At 44.2% G+C, this 20,427-nt stretch overlaps 1 protein-coding gene across 8 annotated transcripts in view; it reads right to left on the bottom strand.

The window, feature by feature from the left end:
- The window catches only part of PTAFR (platelet activating factor receptor), a 72,864-nt gene that overhangs the window by 40,142 nt on the left and 12,295 nt on the right, over positions 1–20,427 (bottom strand). The window contains exon 1 of one of the 8 annotated variants that reach the window (XM_070775394.1): positions 1,167–20,424. The exons of the other annotated variants lie outside the window; for them this stretch is intronic. The gene's annotated coding sequence lies outside the window, so the exon portion shown is untranslated. Of the gene's footprint in view, positions 1–1,166; positions 20,425–20,427 lie in introns of those variants that run through there. 8 annotated transcript variants of the gene reach the window in all.

The raw sequence follows: 20,427 nt of genomic DNA, 5'->3' as shown, positions 1-20,427 counted from the left end.
TCATGAGAAAACATCAGACGAACTTAAATTGTGTGACATTCCACAAAATAAATGATCAAAAGTGTCAAGGCTGGGACTTCCCTGGTGGTTCAGTGGTTAAGACGCCGCACTTCCATCGTAGTGGGCCTGGGTTTCAACCTTGGTCAGGGAACTAGATCCCACGTGCCACAACTGAGACCCAGTGCAGCCACATAAAAAATAAGGTCATGAAAGAAAGGAAAGACTGAGGAGTTGTCATAGGTCAGAGGATACTAAGGAGACATAGGACAACTAAGTGAGACATGGGATGCTGGGTTGGTATCTGAGGGAAGAAGTGGTGAAGTTCAAATAAGGTCTATAATTTAGATAACTCGGTATCCATGTTCATGTCCTGGTTTTGATCACTGTACTGTAGTTTATGAATTGAGAATGTTGCGTGAAGTCCATACATGAGCTCTTTATACTATTTTGCAACCTTTTTAAAGGCCTAAAATTTAAAAACAAAAAGTTTTTTTAAAGTATGGTTGATCCTTGGACAACACAGGTTTGAACTGTGTGGGTCCACTTATACATGGATTTTTTAAAAATTAAATACATACTACAATACCACACAATCCATGGTTGGTTGAATCCACAAATATGGAACCCCATAGAGGGAGGGCCGACTAAAATTATAAGCAGATTTTCAATTGCGTGGAGGGTTGCCTCCCTTAGCTCCTGAGTTGTTCAAGATTCAACTGTATATTAAAGAAGATTAAAGCTAGCCATAATCACACTAATCAAAGTCTGGTCCATTTTCAACAGTTCATCACTCCCATCCACTCTCCATCAAAACCAGTGTTTCCTCCCCTCTACTCTTGTTCCTCTTACTATGGTGCCATCGCATAAGCTTAGAAGCACCTCTGATGTTTGTGTTGCAGCTGAGGGGATGGGATGGCAAGAGACTCAGTTGGGATTAAGCAAGGCCTGAAGTTCATCATACATATATCACAGCCCAGAGAAAAAAGTAGGGAACTGACAGCGAGAAGCAAGGAAGACAATACTTAGGAGCGGACTTCCCTGGCAATCCAGTGGTTGGGACTCCATGCTCCCAAATGCAGGGGGCACAGGTTCAATCCCTGGTCAGGGAAGTAGGATCCTGCATGCTGCCCACCCCCCCCAAAAAAACCCAAAACACTTAGGAGTACCTCTTTTGAAGCTAGGCATTCTGCTCAGTGCTTCCACAGTCAGTACTTCTTTGAGTCTCACAAATTCCCTTTGAGATAGGAAGTAAAATCCCCATTTTACAGAGTATAGTGTGGTCATGTGACTTGTCCAAGGTCACACAGCATTATGGAATGGAGCCAGAATCTCAAATCTGGTTCATTCATACATTTATCCAACAAATATTTCTGCGCTCCAACTGCACGTCAGGCTCACTGCTAAACACAGGAGAGGCAGAATGAACAGGACAGACAGGACCATGCCCTCAGGGAACTTACAGTCTCCTAGGGGAGACAGACAAAGGCAATGTAAACAAACTCAGTTGCTATACAAAGAAAATGGGGTGTTGATATGAAGAAAAAAAGAGATCTACTTTGAAAGAAAGTGACACTTCTGTTGAGGCCTGAAAGAGGAGCCGAGGAAGAGTGCTCCAGGTAGAGGGATCTGTGTGGGTCTAGGACTAGGGCAAGAAAGAATTTCAGGAACGGAAAAAACAGCCATTTGATGACCCTTGACCTGACGTCTGGCTGCAGTTCCACCTTCATCTCGTGCCACCTTCTCACGGGGCTCCAGCCAAAATGGACTTCCCAGGTGGGTCTTCAAGCCCACCCAGGACTCTCCTGCCTGAGCCGGCTGCATGCACACCCATGCCCCTGCCTGGAGCGCTCTTCCGGGTCCACATATACTTCCACCTGGCCAGCTCCAACTCTTGCTTCAGACCTTCGCTTCATTTCACTCCTTCACGGAGTTTCTCAGTCAGCTCCAGGTCAGGTCAGGTCCCATCTCAAAACTCCCTGGACTTCTTAAATCGTAGCTCGATTGTCATCATATTCTTGTTTGTATGATTGCTTCACCCTCTCCCACTTAACTGTGAGCAAAACAAGATCAAGGACTTTGTCTATTCTACTCTATTCCCAGCACCATGAACCAATAAATAAAAAGAAGAGGGGGCTTCCCTGATGGCTCAGTGGTAAAGAATCCACCCGCCAATGCAGGAGATCCCTGGTGTGGGTAGATCCCATTTGCCATGGAGAAACTAAGCCCATGCACCACAGTTATTGAGCCTGTGATCTAGAGCCTGTGCTGTGCAACAAAAGAAGCCAGAGCAATGAGAAGCCGACACACCTCAACTAGAGAGTATCCTCTGCTCTCTGCAACTAGAGAAAAACCCGCTCAGACACGAACATCCAGCACAGCCAAAAATAAAAAATAACTAAATTTAAAACCAAAAAAAAAGTTTAAAGGAATGGGTTAGCCTTGTTAATTACACCCACCCTTTAAGGAGCCCCAGAGCATTGGAAACACTTGAAGACGTCTAGGGATACTTCCAGGTGAATTTAAAGAAATCAAAGGTTGTAACTGGAATTTTGTTGATTGATAAACTTTTTGTTCTTCGCTCCATTTAGTATGGTGGTGGTTTGTCTATGTTAGCTGAATAAATGTAGGTTCCATTATTCAAACACATCATTGTGATTCCTTTAAAAACAAAAAACTCACCCTCCAGTAAAATTGTAAATTACATCAGTTCGGTTCAGTCGCTTAGTCGTGTCTGACTCTTTGCGACCCCATGAATTGCAGCATGCCAGGCCTCCCTGTCCATCACCAACTCCCGGAGTTCACTGAGACTCACGTCCATCGAGTCAGTGATGCTATCCAGCCATCTCATCCTCTGTCGTCCCCTTCTCCTCCTGCCCCCAATCCCTCCCAGCATCAGAGTCTTTTCCAATGAGTAAATTACATAGTTGATTTTAATTACATAATTCTTTAAATTTCTACCAGAGTACTGTTGATTCACAATGCTGTGTTAGTTTCAAGTATGCAGTGAAGTGAATGAGTTTCACACATACATAAATTGCTTCCTCAGCGGCAAATTGCTAGCTTCTACTCAGCTGGGAACTTTCCCACTCCTAAAGGTGACCTATCCTGCCATTTTATTTCAAAGGTACAGGATAATAACTCACAAAGTGTGGTCCATGTGAATGAGGGACGAGAGAGAGCTTTCAGGGGATCCATGAGGTCAAAACAATCATCATAATAATACCAAGACATTATTTGTCCTTTTCACTGTGTTGACATTTGTGCTAATGTTACAAAAGGGTGAATAAAACTGCTGATTCCTTAACACCAATCAAGGCAGAGATACCAAATTGTCACAGGTGCCATATTCTTCACCGCCATGCATTCCATGTTAAAAAAAAAGAGAAGCCAATTTCACTTTTAAATGTCCTTGATAAAGAAAGGAAATTATTTTATTAAATCTTAAGTACACTTCTTTTATTTTAATTTTTTCATTTCTTAAAATTTTTATTTTTTAATATTTTTCTTTTTTGGCTACCCTGAATCTTAGTTGTGGCATGCCAGATCTTTGATCTTTAGTTCCATCATTTGGAATCTTACTTGAGGCATGTGGAATTTTCAGTTGCAGCGTGTGGGATCCAGTTTCCCAACCAAGAATTGAATCTGGACCCCAGTGCTGGGAGCACTGAGTCTTAGCCACAGGACCACCAGGGAAGTCCCTACATATCTTTTTAATAATCTGTGTATCAGAATGGGAAATACATAGGAAACATCACTGCTGCAAACTGGAATACAGTGGTTGTCTTCAGAAAAAGACCATTGTGCCATTGTTTGAGTTGTGAGCTGAGCCATTTTTCATATTACTGTTATCACTTGAAAAAATGACTGGCGAACTACGGTGTTTTCAGAGACTTGAGTATCTGGCAGACTTTTTCTCAAATATAAATAAAGTGAACCTGTCTCATCAAGGAAAACAAATGACCCATTCTTGTTGCCAATGATAAAACTTGAACTTAACAAGAGAAAACTAGAAGTTTTGAAAAATTGTTTCTGCCAGCATGAGGTTGACAGCTTTCCAGCAGCTAAAGAATGTTCTGATGAGCTTTGTAGTTACGTTAATAAATGCAATTTTTATACCTTATAATTGTTGTTCTTGTTTCATCGCTGAGATGTGTCTGACTCTTGGCAACCCCATGGACCGCAATGCTCCAGGCTTCCCTGTCCTTCAAACACCTCATAATGAAAGGTCAATACTTGGAAGACCTATATATCTCAGTGAACCAACGTTTTCCAAAAGTGGAAAACATGATGTTTCCAAGTTACACAGAGGTAAAAGATTCAAAGGGCAAGATAAACCAATATATCGCATTGCTAACAGATGACAAGGGACTTCCCTGGTGGTCCACTGGTTAACCTGCTGATGCCGGAGACACAGGTTTGGCTCCTGGTTTGGGAAGATCTGCGGAGCAGCTAAACCCGTGTGCCACAACTGCAGAGCAGTGCCTAGAGCCGATGCTCTGCAACTAGAGAGAAGCCACCTCAAGGAGAAGCTCATGCATTGCATCTAGAGAAAGCCCGCCCACAGCAACAAAGATCCAGTGCGGTTAAAAAGTTAATAGATAAATAAGTAATGTTTTAAGACAGAATATCATCAATTAGTCTGAAAAAATCCATAAAAATATTTCTCCCTTTACAAATTAATAGCTGTGGGAAGGCCGATTTTCTTCGTATGCTTCAACCCAGTGTTATCACAATAGATTGAATGAGGAAGTGGCCGTGAGAACCCAGCTGTCTTCCATTGAACCCAATATTAAAGAGATTGGAAAAGAAAAATGTGAATTAATGCTACTCTTTTCCCTAAATTGTTTACGTTTTGAAAACTTTAGTTACTTTCTACTCAAACCATGATTTATGTTAACATGAACTGAGTTTATTATTGGTTTCATATTTAAAAACAAAACGTTTTAGAATGTCATTTTTGCTTTTGAATAGAGTAAACATTGGGAGATATAACCCATGTAAACAAAAGTTCCCTGGAGCCCTCAATAATTTTGAAGAATATAAAGAGATCTCGAAACTAGAAAATTTGAAAATCAATGCTCCATCATGTCAGCTCCGCCTCCTTCCCTTCATTTCTGGTGAGCCTGAGATGCCCCTTCATCTGGGACTCCCCTTGATTCTTTTTCCTGCTGGACAAAACCCTCATGCCTTAGCGGACCCTGTTCCTGGGGTCTGAGAGGTGGGGAGGCAGCCCACAGATGGACTGGGCAGTGTGTGGTGCTCACTGTGGGTCTTTAAGGAAGCTGCATCCCTAACCACCCCCACCCCCAACCCCTCTCCCCAACCAAGTCCCTTCCTCTTCTTGGGTTTAGGCTCCAGTCCAGCAGGGTAGGGAAAACTCCAAAGTGATCTTTCTCCAGACAAAGGACTCCACCCAGGACACTCTCCTGGGCCCTGACCCCTGTACCACGCCTGTCCAGGCCTGTTGAGGAAGTCTTCCCTCCCAGATCAGAATTACAGTAAAGTTTGTGAGGTGTTCACCTGGGTACAAAATTTAAGGGAGCACCAAAAACCTCAGTAATCCAGATAAATAACATTTTAACGCAATTTTAAAGAATCCCAATCAGTATTACTGACTCTTCCTTTTCCCTCAGACTCTAATATGGCCCTGCCTGGCACTATTATGCAGACTTCATTGAAAACTTTGGTATTTTGTTCGTCATGGATTTAGGGGTGGGATGGGGTTTTGGGGGCATTAATCGATTATTCAAAAAATACTCTCACCATGTGAATGGGGAATACCACCTCACAGCGCAGCTCACCCATTCGGTCACTCACTCACACCTTCACTGGACAAGCTCACAGCTGGGCAGTTCTGAGGCCTCTGAAAACAGACCTTGTCTCTGTCCTTCAGGGACTAACAGGACATTTTCAAGAGAGAAATGCAGAAACAGATAAGTGATAACTGAAGGACGGGGAAGCCTGGTGCTCTGCAGTCCATGGGGTCACAAGGAGCAGGACACAACTTAGCGACTGAACAAGTGTTATGGTGGAGGTTCTAGATGTCAGGGTCATTCTGAGTGGTGCCCACGGCCCAGACTGAAGGGTCCAGAACAACTCCTGCTTAGGCTGAAGGAAGAGAAGGAGTTAGCCTGATGCAGCTGGGAGAGAGGAAGAGACCTGGAAGAAAGCAGAGAATGTGCCTTCTTCTCGGGGAACTTGAGAAGATTGGTTTGGCTAAAACTGGAGAAGGGAAAGGCTACCCACTCCAGTATTCTGGCCTGGAGAATTCCATGGGCTGTATAGTCTAGGGGGTTGCAAAGAGTCAGACACGACTGAGGGACTTGCACTTTCACTTTTCACTAAGGGGATGGGGTGGTGGTGAGGATAGACAGGACCTACAAAGTAAGCATCATCAGTCTACTGAAGTAGGGTCTTGAATTTTAGGCTAAAGGAGTTTGTACTTGATTCTGCAGAAAACAGGGAGTCATTGACATATGTAGCATTTTGTGTTTATGGAAGATGACTTTGAGCATTGTGTTGTTCAGTCATTAAGTCTTGTCTGATTCTTTGCAACCCCACGGACTGCAGCACACCAGGCTCCCCTGCCTTCACTAACTCCTGCAGTTTGCTCAAATTCACATCCATTGAGTCAGTGATGTTATCCAGCCATCTCATCCTCTGTTGCCCCCTTCTCCTCCTGCCCTCAATCTTTCCTAGAATCGGGGTCTTTTCCAATGAGTCAGCTCTTCATATCAGATGGTCAAAGTACTGGAGCTTTGGCTTCAGCATCAGTTCTTCTAATGAATATTTGAGTTTGATTTCCCTTAGGATTGACTGATTTGATCTGGCAGTCCAAGAGCCTCTCAAGAGTCTTCTCCAGCACCACAGTTTGAAAGCATCAGTTCTTTGGTGCTCAGTATTCTTCATGGTCCAACTCTCACATCCACTTGACTATTGTGTACAGAACAAACTGGAGGGGCTTCAGGCCAGAGGCAGAGAGATGGTGAAAAAGATCATTGCAATTGTCCAGAGAGCTGGAGGAGGCTTGGACCATGGCAGATCATAGGGAAATGGATGGCTGTGAGAATGATTTGGAGGTAGAATGGACAGAACTTAGTGATGCAAGGGACAGTGGTTGAGAGAAAGGGAGGAGACACGAATGGCCAGGTTTCTGACCCAGATGATTAGAGCTGGGTAGAGTCTGTCTTCACAGAGATGACACTGAAGAGGAAGAGTGTGTGGGTAGGGAGGAGGAATTCCATGGGGGACGTGTAACAGGGATAGTACCTAAGAAACACCCAGGAGGATCCTAAAGAGCCCAACATCAAAAGAGAAGTCAGAGGAGGAGGGAAAACCTAGGAAGGAGGTAGGGACAGGGTGGTCAAGAGGTAGAAGGACCAGGGTGGGACCACACTGGAGTCCTCATGCGAAGACAGTTTCAAGAGTGTTGGAAAGTGGCCAGTGGTGTGAAAAGCCACAGCAAGACCCAGCACAGTGCAGACAAAAAAGCAAACACTGCACGGGCCACTCGGAAGTCTATCCCTCGTGATCAGAGGGAGAGCAGTTTCCTAAGTGCGAGCGGAGGCGTGAATGAGAGGCAAGGAAGTGGAACATCAAATTCTCGTTCAAGAATCTGAGCTGAGCAAATAAATGCTGTGTGTGGGCCTTGTGTGTATCCTGTTTTAAACAAACTATGAAAAAATATTTGCTAGACAACTAGGAGAACTCCAATACAAAGTATTAGATGGAATTAAGAAACTGATGCTGGGAATTCCCTAACAGTCCAGTGGTTAGGATTCCACACTGGTCAGGGAACTAAGCTCCCTCAAACTGCACAGCACAGCCAGAAAAAGAAAAAAAAATGATGTTAATTTTGTGAGGTTGTAATTTTGATATATTGGTTATATATTTTTAGATTTTTTTTTTTTTTTTTTTACTATACTGCCCAGCATTTGGGATCTTAGGTCACCATGGACTGAACCCACACCCACTACAGTGGAAGTTCATAGTCCTAATTCCTGGACCACCAGGGATGTCTCTAGTTTTAGATTTTAATTCCTGATCTATTATACACACAAACTAAAGTAGTTATGCGAAGAGCCAACTCATTGGAAAAGACACTGATGCTGGGGAAGATTGAGGACAGGAGGAGTAGGGGGTGACAGAAGATGAGATGGTTGGCTGGCATCACTGACTCAATGGATATGAGTTTGAACAAACTCCGGGAGACAGGGAAGGACAGGGAAACCTGGCGTGCTGCAGTCCATGCAGTCACAAAGAGTCTGACACAATTTAGCAACTGAACAACAAAAAGAATTTACAGGTAGGATTATACAATATCTCGGTTTTGCTTAAAAATCTTCCAGGAAAAACACATCTGTGGGCTAATCTCACGTGAGAAGCATCTTCCCAGGAACCCAACCTGTGACAATGTGTACTTGGGTCTGTCTGACCCCTGATCCTCCCCAGTCCACACGGCCCCACAGGAGGCCGAGCAGAAGTAGGCCTCGTTCTTCCAGACACAGGGCCAGAGTCAGTGTGGAAGTCTCAGGCGGACACCCTGCCTTTGCTTGGAGCCTTGTCTCTGGAGCCTCCAGTTCCCACCACCCAGACTCTTGCTGCTTCGGCTACTTTCCTTCTAGTTCCAGGTCCCCAGGTGACTCCCACTCCCTTGGCCCTCGTTCCGAATATGGTGCGCAGAAGTCCCTTCGCATCAACAGAACCCTTGAAATCACCCAAAATGTAACCAGCCAAGTTTCCTCGGGGTCTGGGACTCATCCATCCACACTTTCATTCCTGCTTCCCTCCCTCTCTCTGCCTGGTTGACTACTGGTCATCCTTTAAGGCTTCCGTTCCTCCAGGGAGTTTTTCCTAAACCTCCCTGACCCTTTCATACCCTTTCCTCTCTCCCCAGGCCTGGTTAATGCCCATCCCCTGGGCTCCCAAAACTCACTGAAATTGCCTGTGTGTGTCCTTCCAGCACTGGGCCATAGCTCCCAGAGGACCAAGACCGTGTCCATTCATTCACCTGATACCCAAATGGGTGCCCAGAACTGTCCTGGGGACATTGTGGGAATAAAACAGGCAAGATTCTTGCTCTTAAGGAGCTATACTCTAGATGTGGAAAACAAACAAAAATAAGGAGAGAGATAAAAGAACAAGGTAATTTCAACTTGTGATATATTCAACAAAAGAAATAAAAAGTTTGACGTGATGATTATTGGATGGGGGCTGCTTAAAATAGAGTAACCAGGGAAGGCTTCTCAGAGGAAGTGACATATAAATGAAACCAAAGGCAGATCTACTGTGAAGCCAATGAAGCATAAACTTCAAGATCCCTTCCTAGGCCTTGAAGTTGTTCTTAATTGTATATTAAGGCCTTGCTCTTAATTGTATATTTATAATTTCATATCTTTAATTTAAAGAAGGCCCCCCAAATTGTATAAACTTTAGAGTCCTACAAAACCTGTATCTTCTCATGGCTAAAATCTAAAAAGTGAGAAGAAACAAGTCAGGAGAAAATGTAGATGAAGAAATGTACTCCAGGCATAGGGTATCATGTGCAAAGGGCCTGCAGTGGGAATAAATTCATCGTACTCTAAGCCGAAAGTAAAGGTGTCAGTTTCAAAGAACTGAAAGGTCAGTGTCTCCAGAGAAATGAGAAGAGTAGGATAGAATGGGAAAGACTAGAAATCTCTTCAAGACAATTGGAAATATCAAGGGAACATTTCATGCAAGGATGGGCACAATAAAGGACAGAAACAGTAAAGACCTAACAGAAGCAGTAGAGATTAAGAAGAAGTGGCAAGAAAACACAGAAGAACTGTACAAAAAAGGTCTTAATAACCTGGATAACCATGTTGGTGTGGTCATTCACCTAAAACCAGACATTCTGGAGTGTGAAGTCAAGTGGGCCTTAGGAAGCATTACTACAAAGCTGGTGGAGGTGATGGAATTCCAGTTGAGCTATTTCAAATCCTAAAAGATGATGCTGTGAAAGTGCTGCACTCAACATGCCAGCAAATTTGGAAAACTCAGCAGTGGCCACAGGACTGGAAAAGGTCAGTTTTCATTACAATCCCAAAGAAGGGCAATGCCAAAGAATGTTCAGACTACCATTAAAATTGTACTCGTTTCACATGCTAGCAGGGTAATGTTCAAAATCCTTCAAGTTAGGCTTCAACAGTACATAAACCAAGAACTTCCAGATGTACAAACTGGGTTTAGAAAAGGCAAAGGAACTAGAGATCAAACTGCCAACATTTGCTGGATCATAGAAAAATAAGGGAATTCCAGAAAAATATCTATTTTGCTTCATTGACTATGTGAAAACCTTTGACTGTGTGGATCACAACAAACTGTGGAAAATTCTTCATGAGATGGAAATACCAGACCACCTTACCTGTCTCCTGAAAAACCTGTATTCAAGTCAAGAAGCAACAGTCAGAATCAGACATGGACTAACAGACTGGTTAAAAATTGGGAAAGGAGTACATCAAGTTTGAATATTATCCCCTTGCTTATTTAACTTATATGCAGAATACATTGTGTGAAATGCCAGTCTGGATGAAGCACAATCTGGAGTCAGGGTTGCCAGGAGAATTATCAATAATCTCAGATATGCAGATGACACCACCCTTATGGAAGAAAGCGAAGAGGAACTAAAGAGCCTCTTGATGAAAGTGAAAGAGGAGAGTGAAAAAGATGGCTTAAAATTCAACATTCAAAAAACTAAGATCATGGCCTCCAGTCCCATCACTTCACGGCAAATAGAAGGGGAAATAAGTGGAAACAGTGACAGATTTTATTTTCTTGGGCCCCAAAATCACTGTGGACAGTGACTGCAGCCATGAAATTAAAAGACGCTTGCTCCCTGGAAGGAAAGCTGTAACAAATCTAGACAGCATATTAAAAAGCAGAAGCATCACTTTGCCAACAAAGGTCCATATAGTCAAAGCTATAGTTTTTCCAGTAGTCATGTACAGATGTGAAAGTTGGACTAATAAAGAAGGCTGAGCACTGAAGAATTGGTGCTTTCAAATTATGGTGCTGGAGAAGACTCTTGAGAGTCCCTTGGACTTCAAGGAAATCAAACTAGTCAATCCTAAAGGAAACCAACCCTTTAGGATTGAAATCAATATTCACTGGAAGGACTGATGCTGAAGCTGAAGCTCCAATACTTTGACTGCCTGATGCAAAGAGCCGACTCATTGGAAAAGACCCTGATGCTGGAAAAGATTGAAGGCAGGAGGAGAAGGGGATGACAGAGGATGAGATGGCTGGATAGTACCACCGACTCAATGGTCATGAGTTTGAGCAAACTCCTGGAATTAGTGAAGGACACAGAAGCCTGGCATGCCACAGTCCACGGGGTCGCAAAGAAAGTTATCAGACATAACTTAGCAACTTAACAACAACAAGGATGAGATCAGAGGGCAACAGACCCCAAATCTCTCTTATGCCACAGTAAGAAGTTTAGATTTTATTCTATAAGCACTGGAGGACTGCTGGACTATGTCAAGCAGATAAGCAGCATAATCCGACTCTCTCTGGCTGCTGGGCAGAGAATAGATGGTGACGAACAAGTGTGGAAGCAGAGAGACTATTTCAGAGGCAAGAGACAGGAGTGACATGGACCAGAAAGTAGCATTTCCAATCCCTCTCTCTATCCCCGCACCCAATACAAACTTGGCTAGAGGGGAGCTTTTATTTTATTTATTTTTTAGTTGTGGCATGTGGGATCTAGTTCCCTGACCAGGGATGGAACTCAGGCCCCCTGCATTGGGAGCTCACAGTCTTAGCCACTGGACCACAAGGGAAGTCCCCAGAGTAAGAGCTTGATAAACATCTGTCTAGTAAGCAAATATCTAGCAACCAATAACATCAACTCTTGTGAGATGAGAGCTGAAAGAGGGTGACCCAAGAGGATGGTGGAGGCCTATCTCTCCAGTAACTAAACAGCACAGTGGCTGCCGGCCCCTGAGAGCAGCCTCCAGAGAAGGCAGGCTGAGCCCTCTACAAACTCATGATGCAAATTGTGGTCCGTGCACCAGCAGTATTAGCATCACCTGTGAGCTTTGTTAGACATGCAGAAGCTGACTCTACAGCAGACTTGCTGTTACAGCATCTATTTTAACAAGATTGCTCAGTGATTCATATGCACACTGAATTTTGAGCAGTACTATGCCTCAACACACTGCCAGCCACATATTTGCCTGTTCTAACACCTTCCATGGCTCCGCCCTGCCCAGGACCAGGTGCAAGCTCCTTTCCCACCTCCTCTCTCACCAGCCTCTACTGCCCCTTGCCCTCTAATCACACTGAATTTTTTTTTCCTGATATGGCTGCATTAGGTCTTAGTTGCAGCACGTGGGATCTTCACTGTGTCTTTGGGGATCCTCTGTTGTGGTGCACAGACTCTCTAGTTGCACCGCACAGGTTCAGTAGTTGCAGTGAGAGGGCTTAGTTGCTCCATGGCTTGTGGGATCTTAGTTCCCCGACCAGGGATCGAACCGGCGTCCCCTGCATTGCAAGGCAGATTCTTAACCACTGGGCCACCAGGGAAGTCCCCACACTGAACTTCTTGCTGCTTCTTTAAAAACGATTTCTCCTCAGACCTCGGTGCCCGCACACATGCCACGGCCCCTCCTGAGAATGCCTTTTGCCTATCGCTTTACCCAGGAAAATCTTACTCATCTTTTAAGACCTAATCTAAAAGAGGGCTTCCTTTGGAATGCCTTTTCTGATTGCCCCAGACAGAACGAGTTGCTGCCTTGCCTGGGTTGACATGGTACTGAGCACAGCTGTCAGCATAACATGTTGTAAATATTGATTTCTGTGGCTGTTTCCTCACCAGGCTGAGAACTTCTTGAGGTTAGAGACTAGATCTTTTTTATCTCTTTTTTCTCAGTGTCACACACAGGGGATCGAATGCATGAATGACCATGCCCTGATGATTATTTAGAGGAAACTGGCATAAACAAAAGGTGTCCCGTCTCCCTAGGGGAGACATAGCAGATTGCGGAAAAGGCCTCTGGAGTCAGAAATACCTTGGTTGTTACCTGACTCTGCATTTGCTTACTGTGTGACCTTGGGCAAGTGACTTTACCTCTCGGAGCCTGGATTTCCTCATCTGCACAATCTTATAACCCTAACAAAAGTTCCAAAAATAAGCATACAAAGTTGCCACAAATGGTCAGGACTTTCTCTCACTGTTGGTCTCCAAGTGTCTCCAATCACTTCAAGTGACTTTCTCTCACTGTTGGTCTCCAAGTGTCTCCAATCACTTCAAGTGTCTCCAGTCAGTTGAAGACAGGGGAGGGGACTATGGATCACCAGTGACCTTAGGGTCTCTAACATATTGCCTTTCCTGCCAGCTCCAGACACAGCACTGGGCTAATGCCAGCAAAGCTTTCAACAACTCAGGAAGGGAATGAGCATTTAGAGGGAGAAGGAGGCAACTCTGAACCACTCAACTTAACAGGCGGGCAGGGCCACCCTGATGGATCAAGTCCAGGCAGCAAGCTCAGGCCCAACGTTTAGCTGAAGCTGGGCCAAGAGGGTATAAATATTCATGAAGACAAGAAGAATTCTACCATCTCTATCTCCCACCCTCTGCCCTGCAGACTATTCAGTCCCAACTCCCACTGGTACCAGTCTCATCTGTCTGCCAACAATCTGGCCCCTAGGGGACCTGGAGAAAAGGCTCCTGTCCTCAGCTGGACCGTTAGAGGGGAGGAACCACTGAGATCTGGGCAACAGGAAGTGTGTGCTGGGTACTTCCCCAGTGCGGACTGTGGGTTGGAAAGTTGTGTTTACCAGTCAGACTGGCCCCTAATATTGTGGGGCCATTTGGGGTCCAGAGTACAAGCGTCTAAATATTTATAAGCTAAAAATCAGTCATATCTAAGTTCATCCACATTCCATGCCTCAGCAACTCCTCACCACCCCGCAAGCCTGGGAGTGTGGGAGGAACTCAGGCTCTGAGGAAGCACTCTCGCCTGGATTCAAGGACACCATGCTCTGTGGGGGACGATGTGGCCGGGGGGTGGTGTAGGAGCCACCCACCTAAGCTGAGGGCCTTGAGCATCGTTTACTAATTAAATGAACAGACACCTCTTACCCATGATCATAGTTCCTTCTCAAATCAGCCTCACAAAGTGAGTTTTACAAAATGCCCATTTTTCCAGGGAACGAAGTGAGGTCAGAGAATGAAACAGACTTGTCCACAGTCACATAACTGGGAAATGGCCGATGAGATTTTGAACTCCAAGGCCCAGCCTGTCTCTCCCAGGCCAAGCTGTGGCCCCTGCTGGAAGCAAACCACTCTGTGGCCGACTCCTCCACTCACAGACCTGTCCTATGGCCCGAGAGCAGGCGCTTCAGAGGCTGCAAGGACCCAGGAAGAGATGCCTTTGACCTGGGGCCCTGCTTTTCCCTCTGCTCCCCAAAGCGGGGAATTGAATGGGACCATGGAAAGGAGAGTCCGCTCTGTATCCATCTCACTCCTGCCCGGCAGCGGTGAAGTTGGAAGCAAATTCTGGTTCAAACACTAAACTCACTCCATGACTCTGGGTCTCTGTCTCCCTGTTGGTAGAATGAAGATTTTAAAAGGGGCCTAAGACTCTGTATCAGTCTAGAGGGGTGGGGTGGGAAGGGAGATGGGAGGGAGGTTCAAAAGGGAGGGGATGTGTGTATACCTATGGCGGATTCATGTTAAGATTTGACAGGAAACAGCAAAATTGTGTAAAGCAATTATCCTTCAATAAAAAAAATTAATAAAAAAAGAAGAAAGAAGATAAAATGGGCCTAAGAGAGAAGGAAATTAAGAAAACGATCCCAGGGGACTTCCCTTGTATTCCAGTGGTAAAGAATTTGCTTGCCAATCTAGGGGACTCAGATTTCCAGCCCTGGTCCATGAAGATTCCACATGCCTCGAAGCAACTAAGCCCGTGTGCCACAACTATTGAGCCTGTGCTCTAGTGCCCAGGAACCACAGCTGCTGAGCCCACGTGCCGCAACGACTGAAGCCCACACACCCTAGAGCCTGTGCTCCGCAGTAAGAGAAGCCACTGCAATGAGAGACCCACACGCTGCAACTCGAGAGTAGCCCGTGAAGCAACAAAGATCCAGCACAGCCAAAAATAAATAAGTAAGAAATAAATAAAAATTGAAAAAAGAAAAGAGGAAGAAAACAATCCCACTTACAATGGCATCAAAAAGAATCAAATGCTTAGAAATAAACTTAACCACGGAGGCAAAAGGCTTATACACTGAAAACTACAAAACATTACTGAAAGGAATTAAAGAAGACACAAGTAAGTGGGAAGACACACTATGTTTATGGATCAGAAGACTTAATATTGTTTAAAGGTCCATGCTACCCAAAGCGATCTACAGATTTAATGCCCTGTTAAAATCTCAGTGGTATTTTTTGTAGAAACAGAAAAAAATCCTAAAATTCATAAGAAATCTCAAAGTACCCACAACAGTTCAAACAGTCTTGAGAAAGAACAAAGCTGGAGGCCTCGCACTTCCTGATCTCAAAACATATTAGAAAGTCCAATAATCAAAACAGGGTGCTATCGGCACAAAGATAGACATACAGAACGATGGGACAGAGTGGACAGCCCAGAAATGAATGCTCACATATACGGTCAAACGATCTTTGACAAGGGGGCCAAGCCTACACAATCAGGGAAAGATAATCTCAACAAATGATATTTGGAAAACAGGATATTCACATGCAAAACCAGGAAGGTGGACTCTTATCTTCAATCATATACAAAAGTAACTCAAAGTGGATTAAAGACCTAAACATAAGACTTGAAAGTATCAAACTTCTAGAGGGAAAGCTTCATGACATTGGAATGGGCAATGATTACTTGGGTATGATACCAAAAGCAAGAAAAGCAAAAAGAGACATTTGGAACTGTATCAAACTTTAAAAGTTCTGTATACCAAAGGAAACAATCAACAGAGTAAAAGACAACCTACAGAACTGTAGAAAATATTTGCAAATAATCATCCAGAATATATAAAGAACTCTTACAACTCAATAATGACAACAACAACAAAAATTTTAAATGGGCAAGGGACCTGAAGAAACATCTCTCCAAAGATATAAAAGGCCAGAAGCATACGAAAAGATGGGGAGAGAGGGATTGGGAGTTTGGGATTACCGGGTGCTAATTATTATACGGAGAATAGATAAACAACAAGGCCCTACTGGGTAGCATGGGGAAATATACTCACTATCCTGGGATATACTGAGGGAAACAGAGGACAGTGAAAAAAATATCCTGTGATAAACTATAATGGAAAATAGTATGGAAAAGAATATATGTATATATGTATAACTGAATCACTGTGTGGTAGAGCAGCAACCAACACAATGTTATAAATCAACTATAACTCAATAAAATAAATTTGTTTAAAAAATTGTCAAGGGGCAGGTGGGGAAAAGGCGTATGAAAAGATGCTCCACATCACTCATCTCCAGGGAAATGCAAATCAAAACTCCAACGAGACGGCACCCATTAGGATGGCCTCGCTCATCAAAACAGAAAATGACAAGTGTTGGTGAGGACGTGGGGAAATTGGAACAGTTGTGCACTCACTGTTGGTGGGAATGTAAGATGATGCAGGAAATTAGTATGAAGGTTCTTCAGAATGTTAAAAATAGAACTACCATATGACCCAGACATCTCATTCCTGGGTATATTTCTTTTTTTAAAAAAAGTGTAAACAAGATCTTGAAGAAATATTTGTATACCCATGTTCACAGCAACACTAGTTACAATAGCCAGGAGGCAGGAGCAACCTAGATGTCCATCACCAGACAAATGGATAAACAAAATCTGGTAAAAGATTAATATGCATATAATAGAATACTATGCAGCCTGTAAAAGGAAAGAAATTCTGTCTTTTGCTACAACATGGATGACACTTGAGAATATTAATAAGTGAAATAAGCCAATCGCAAAAAAGACTGAATGATTCCACTTATATGAGGTTTTGAAAGTAATTAAACTCATAGAAACAAAAAGAATATTGGTTGCCAGGGGCTGGAGGAAGAGAGAAACAGGGAGCTGATGTTCACTGGGCACAGAGATTCAATCATGCAAGACAAAAAAGTTCTACAGATCTGTGGTACAACATGTGTATATAGTTAATAATACTTAAAAATCGTTAAGAGGGTAAATCCATCTTACATATTTTTATCACAAAGAATTTTAATGGGCCTCAGAAATGGCCGATTTGAAAATACACTGTATATTTTTAACTTGGAATCATATGGCTTAGCTTTTTCACTTAATAGCTGTGCAACAGTTAGTAAAAACTACTTCGCCTCTCTGAACTTCATCTATAAAATGGGAACAATAACAGATCTACCCTATAGAGATTTCCGTGAGCATCCAGTGAGACAGAGGATAGAAAGCATTTGAGAAAGGACAGTGGTTAAGATCACAGACTCTGGCATCAGACAAACCTCCATTCAAACTCTGCCTCTGGTCACGTCCTGGTTTCACGACCATAATCAAGCTGATCATTCTCTGAGCCTCAGGTCCTTCCACTGTATATGGAGCTCATAATATTCCAAGCACATAGTTCCCAGCATGATGCAAAGACTCAGTGAGTAATGTAGCCCAGTTTCAGATACTCATGACCAACAGCTCTAAAAAGCTGTATTTACAGGAAGTCCAGACCATCTGCTAATTAGATCAGATCAAATGTCAAAATAGCACCACTGTCATTGCAACTGCTCACATCAAGCTCATCCCAAGTTCTTCCCAGCTTGAAGCCATTTACATAAGGCTTCCAGATATATCATTAACCCTGAAGACCTCTCTGGTGGTCCAGTGGCTAACATTCTGCTCTCCCAATGCAGGAGGCACTGGTTTGATCCCTGGTCAGGGAAGTAAATCCCACATGTGGCAACCAAGAGTTTGCATGCCACAACTAAGACCTGGGCAGCCAAATAAATAATAAGAAATATATTAAAAAGATAAAACCCTGAAAACTTCTGGGAACCAGTCATATAATTTTATGGCAACTGGGGACAGTTGGCAAAATGCTATCAGCCAACCCTTGATGTTTTTGAACTGTGGTGTTGGAGAAGACTCTTGAGAGTCCCTTGGACTGCAAGGAGATCCAACCAGTCCATCCTAAAGGAAATCAGTCCTGAATATTCATTGGAAGAACTGATGCTGAAGCTGAAACTTCAATATTTTGGCCACCTGATGCAAATAACTGACTCATTGGAAAAGACCCTGAAGCGGAGAAAGATTGAAGGCAGGAGAAGGGGATGACAGAGGATGAGATGGTTGGATGGCATCACTGACTTAATGGACATGGGTTTGGGTGGACTCCAGGAGTTGGTGATGGACAGGGAGGCCTGGCGTGCTGCAGTCCATGGGGTCGCAAAGAGATGGACACAACTGAACTGAACTGAATCCTTGTCCAAGACAATTAATTTTACCTCCATGAGCCTTTGTTTACTTATCTGTAAAAAAAATAAAAATAAAAAAATAACCCTAACCCTATGACATAAGGTTGTTGTAAGGATTGAATAGGAAATGCCTGATCCATAAGAAGAGCTCAATGAATGTTGGCTATTAGTCATACTTCTCTACCCAAGAAGGAGTATGGGAACCACCTCTGGTTCCCATATTTCTTGTGGATATCGCCTTCCTTCCGGGCTGGGAACTCCCTGGGTATAGGGCCTCGGGCATTACACACACACACACACACACACACACACACACACACAGAGTCACATTGTCCCTCATCCCTCACTTCTAAACCCTCTCACACCAGCCTCAGCCACTCCCAGCCCTTAGATTCCTGGAACCAGTAAAATACCATAGTTTAATCATTGCCCTTCTGTGAGTACTTAGTTTTCACATCTATCAGATGGAAATGATATCAACATTGACCTCACAATGTTGAGGTCAGTTGAGATTGAAGGCAGTTGAACCTCTAAAATCCTCAAGAAATAAGTTGCTACCCATTCTGGCCTCCTCTGACACTTGATATTTGTGCCTTGGCCTGCCCATGCCTTTGTGCCTCTGCTCATATCCTCCAAAAATTACCCCCTCATGGAGTGGTTTCATTACCACTTGTCCAGGAAGCAGAGGGAGTTGAGGGGCAAAGGAAAGGAGGAAGTTTCCTGATTTCTGGCGAATTCTGCACTAGGCTCCCCTTGGTTTCCAGTTCAAGGAGGCTAGGACCCCACTGGGCACGTTTATTGGTGAATGAACGGAGCTCCTTGTCTGGGGAGAGGTAGGGACAGGGTCTAGGGCCCCAGAGATGGGGGGTGGGAGGTGGCCTGGGTATCAAAGTTTCCCAGCTTTCTCTCTCACTTGGGGTCCAGCTGGTCCCAGGTATGTATATTACATTGATGAGACTCAGTCTCTGCTTGTCTCGACTCATCTGGCCTAGGACATCCCCGTGGGGTTGGGGGACCCTGAGCCTGGCCTGGGTCTCTCCTTCTGGCTTCCAGATACGCAGATAATATCCGTCTGTGATGCTTGGGGCTAGTGCACCGGGATGACCCAGAGGGATGGTATGGGGAGGGAGGAGGGAGGAGGGTTCAGGATGGGGAACACATGTATACCTGTGATGGATTCATTTTGATATTTGGCAAAACTAATACAATTATGTAAAGTTTAAAAATAAAATAAAAAAAAAAATATCCGTCTGTGAGTTACCCTCCCCACTCCTTGCCTCCTGGAAGTCAGCCAGGGCAAGGAGGGCAGGGAGGTGCTTCCTCCTCTGGGCTTCCGCAGCAAGGGCACACCCCTCTGTTATACCAGGAACCACTCTCACATCTTCAGGGCCTGGCCCGAGGGAAAATGTAGGGTACAGGGCGAGGGAAAACGTAGGGTACAGGGCGAGGGAAAACGTAGGGTACAGGGCGCAGGCCCTGCAGTCACACAGACCCTGATTTGCACCTGGCTTTGTTCTTTCCCAGCTGATCTTTGACCCTCAAAGCCTCTCTTCCTTCATTTGCAAAAAAGTAATGACAATAAAACCTTCCTCACAGGGTAGCTATATGTGCAGAATGAAGCAACTGATACACCTGGTTATAGCTCAGTAACTGGGAGCTCCTCCCCAAACCTCAGAAAATATTTGTTGCATGAATGAATGAGCAAACAAATCAGCCATGAACCAAAGCAGCCACCTCTCTTCCGTTAGAAGCAGCAACCAAGGGTGGCTGAAGAAAAACATGAATCACGATTAGGAATTATGATCAGGGGACCTGGGCTCTGGCCTCAGCCAAGCCCCTAACCATCTTGAGTGAGTCTCTCCCTAGCTTTGAACCTTGGGATCTTCATCTGCACACGCCTCCCCACCAAGCTGAAACATTGCTATGAAAAGGAAGATTGCTGAGAGTAACAAAGGCTTTGGTAAACAGTCAAGAACTTAGAAAATCAAAACAGA

Source organism: Bos indicus, chromosome 2 (assembly GCF_029378745.1).
Source record: "Bos indicus isolate NIAB-ARS_2022 breed Sahiwal x Tharparkar chromosome 2, NIAB-ARS_B.indTharparkar_mat_pri_1.0, whole genome shotgun sequence".
Taxonomy (NCBI): Eukaryota; Metazoa; Chordata; class Mammalia; order Artiodactyla; family Bovidae; genus Bos; species Bos indicus.
The sequence above is the reverse complement of the archived record's forward strand: the minus strand, read 5'-3'. Positions and strand labels throughout refer to the sequence as shown.